Source organism: Eptesicus fuscus, chromosome 5 (assembly GCF_027574615.1).
Source record: "Eptesicus fuscus isolate TK198812 chromosome 5, DD_ASM_mEF_20220401, whole genome shotgun sequence".
In the NCBI taxonomy this organism is placed as follows: Eukaryota; Metazoa; Chordata; class Mammalia; order Chiroptera; family Vespertilionidae; genus Eptesicus; species Eptesicus fuscus.
This window is the reverse complement of record NC_072477.1, coordinates 66,718,320-66,722,066: the sequence shown is the minus strand read 5'-3', so window position 1 is coordinate 66,722,066 and position 3,747 is coordinate 66,718,320. Positions and strand designations below refer to the sequence as shown.

Genomic DNA, 3,747 nt, shown 5'->3' with positions numbered 1-3,747 from the left:
CAGATATGTTACTTTTTTATTTTTTTATTAAAGTATTTTTCAATTACAGTTGGCATACAATATTACATTAGTTTCAGGTATGCAGCATAGTGATTAGACATTTATATACCTTGCAAATTGAACACCAAGATAAGTCTAGTACCCATCTGCCAATAGATAATGTTACTTTTTCTTTTCTTTTTATTTTTTGGGTTTAACAGTTTATTATGATTTACAAGTGTCATTTTAAAAGCATTGGTCCATTAAATCATGTAGAAATAAGTATGCAGAAAGTTTGCAAAACAAAGCATACTTTAAACTTGTTTAAGTACAGAAATAATCTGAAATTCTGCATTTTTCAGTCACTTCATTATAAGCCAAGTAGTCCTTAACTGCAGTTGGAGTAAGACTCCTAAATCCAGCTTCATTGCAGATTCCAGCTTCTATGTTATCTTCTGTCATTTATTTGCCCTTCAAAGCTTTCCTTTAGGGTTAATATGGCTGTATGAATGGCATCTTCAAGTTCTACATCTTCATGATATCTTTTCTCAAGGAAACTTTCCCATTCACATGGTTTTTCCCCATTGCTGTGGCTTTAAATATGGTCCCCCCTCATTCCAACCACAAATTAGTAAAACACCCCAAATGGACGAACATTACGTGACAGGGCATATCCTTGCATCACAGAAGCTACTCTGCACCCGCTGAGTGGTGGGAAGGGGTTCTTGGTAAACAAGACAATATTGCTGAGCCAGATTCCAGCTCTGTGCACAGCACGCTGATCTGGGCGCGTGCCGCTGTAGCCAAGCCTGTATGTTTGGGACGGGCTCCACTTTGTGTACACTTTGCTCATCGTACTGAATGGATTTCTGTTTCTCCTCAGTTGCCAATACCACACCCTTTGCAGCTTTAATTCCCACTGAAGGGGGGTGGGGGCTCCTCCAGCTACAGCAGCTAAAGCACATGCAATCTGGGCAGGTTTACCAGATGGCTGAACGTAATCAACGAGGAGCTGTAACCTGCTCCAACCACACTCTGCCATCTTAACCCGGAGACTAGGTATGTAACTTTTTATTTGTTAATCCTCACTGGAGGATATTTTTCCATTTATTTTATAGAGTGGGGGAGAGAGAGAGAGAGAGAGAGAGAGAGAGAGAGAGAGAGAGAGAGAGAGAGAGTGTTCCCGTAACGAGCCTCAACTAGCAATCAGCAGGGACCTGAGGCTACGCCCTCCCCCTCCCCCCATGGGGCTTGACAGGGGACCTCAGGCCATGCTCTCTGCCCTGGCACCAGGCCAGAGGACCTCAGCCTGCGCCCCCCACCCCGGCGCAAGGCCAGGGGACCTCAGGCTGCACCACCTGCCCCGGAGCCAGGTGACTTGAGGCCTTGCCCCCCCGCCCAGAGGGGCTTGACAGGGGACCTGAGGCTGCACCCTCACCCCGCCACCCCACCACCCCGCCCCTGCCACAGGCGGGGCTTGACGAGGAACCTCAAGGTACGCCCCCCAACTGGCGGGGCTTGACAAGGGATCGCAGGTAGCACCCCCCACCCCAACGCCGGGCCAGGGGACCTGAGGCTGCGCCCCCTGCCCAATGGGGCTTGGCAAGGGTGGGACCGGCCAGGTCTGGATCTAGCCCAATGCGGGGGAGGGGCCAGCTGGGTCTGGGATTCAGGCAATTTTGAGGTGCACGTAGGTGGGAGGGGACTTGACTCTGGATCCAATCGTGCACCCCAGACTCTGACAGGTGGAAGATTTTCATATACATTTTACTAATTTTATTTCATCTCTGACATTTCTATTATAGAGAAAGGGCAAATAGCAATATTTCCTCTAATTAATCCCCTTTGGATGTGCATGAATTTCATGCACTGGGTCACTAGTGTGTGTGTGTGTGTGTGTGTATCTAATCTAATAATAGACAAATATGCAAATTGACCGCACCTTTGCTACACCTAAGCCACGCCCACCAGCCAATCAGGACGAGTATGCAAATCACCCCAACAAAGATGGCGGCTAATTTGCATATCAAGACAGCGTGGAAAGAAGCCAAGAGCTGCAGAAGGGAGTAAAGCTTCGAAGAAGCAAGCAAGCTGGGGAGGGGGGGGGGGAGAAGGGAGGAGCAAAGTCAGGGCCGGGGGCAAAGGGAAAAGCAGGCGGGCTGGCCGAGAAGGCGGGGCGGGCGACAAGGGCGGAGTGGAGGCAGGGTAGAGTGCAGCAGAAAATCCTATTGCGGGATTTTTCCTGCAACGGGAACGCTAGTATATATATAAAGAGCCAGGGTCCGTAACATCCAAAATGACCGAAGGGACTAACTAATGCCAGAGAGAGAAAGGCGGGGCTGATCAGCAGCCACCCCAGGCTGCTGGCGAGGCTCTCTTCTCTCCAAGAGGTAGGCAGTTTAGCCCACTGGCCTGCAGCCTGGGGCGGCTGCTGGTCAGCCCCGCCTCTCTGATCAGGCCTAGAGATGCTGAATGGCATAGAAACCGACCAATCAGAACCTAATCTGGGTGAACTGTGAAGGCAGAATCTAAGGTGGGGGCTGAGGAGGGGTTTTAAGAGCAACAGCTATTTGGTGTAAGGTGTAAGAAAGCAGTTCAATTTTTTAATGACTGATTTAGCAGAATAGTGCATATGGCTGGCTATCAGTCCAGATATAGGGGTTATGAATTTTTGTCTGCCAAGAGCACCTCCTCCTGCTGAAAAGGGCTCTGCCCTCCCCCCCCCCCATTTTAGCAATCCTATCCTATATAATCTATCTATACTACTAAAAGGGTAATATGCTAATTAGACCAGGTTGACTGGCCATATTCCAGACATCCGACTTCCTTCTGGACAAAGCCATGGTGGTGCGGGGGGTGAGGCAGAGGCAGTTAGGGGCGATCAGGCCAGCAGGGGAGGGTCATTGGGGGGGAGATCAGGCCAGTAGGGGGTTAGGGGCAATCAGGCCGGCAGGGGAGGGCAGTTGGGGGCGAGATCAGGCCGGCAGGGGAGGGCAGTTGGAGGCAAGATCAGGCCAGCAGGGGAGGGCAGTTAGGGGCGATCAGGCAGGCAGAGGCAGTTAGGGGCAATCAGGCAGGCAGGCAGATGAGCTGTTAGAAGCCAGTGGTCCCAGATTGTGCAAGGAATGTCCCCGATTAGAGAGGGTGCAGACTGGGCTAAGGGAACCCCCCATGCACGAATTTCATGCACCGGGCCACTAGTATATATATGTAACAGAGAGAAAAAACACAAAGCATAAACCACAGAAATATATATATATAAAATATTTCATTATTACCCAACAGTAACTACACTCCAACTTCACCAGATATTTACTGGCCACCTGCTAAGTGCCAGGAGAACTGCTAAGGGCCAGTCCCTGGGAATACTAAGGTGAGCATACAGTCCAGTGGGGCAGGCAACATTAGAAGAAAGGACCCAGGGAGCTAGGAGAGCTTGTAACAGGGGTACCTGGTCTGTCTGCAGGGCGTAAGGAGAGGCCAGTGGGCCAGGCACACAGAGCAAAGGGTTGTGGTTCACAGCACAGGTCAGGCTCAGTGGAGGCCAGAACACAGGGGCTTGCAGAGCGCAGAGCAAGTTGGCAGCCTGGACTTCAAAACCCAGGCTCCTTTCTGTCTTGTCTAAATTCCATCCAGAAAGCCCCCTTTCCGACTTGTTTAATGTCCACTCACAATATGGCGCCCTGGGTTGCAGCAGCACGTTTGAGCACTCAGGACTGGGACTTGGTATTCAGGGCAAGTCGTCCACCTGTTCCTTCCACCAGGTCA

The 3,747-nt window shown here is 50.5% G+C and overlaps 1 pseudogene; it reads right to left on the bottom strand.

Annotated features, from left to right (window-relative positions):
* Positions 1-303: 303 nt before the first annotated feature.
* Positions 304-1,021, bottom strand: LOC103287506 (proteasome subunit alpha type-2-like; annotated as a pseudogene).
* Positions 1,022-3,747: the final 2,726 nt, after the last annotated feature.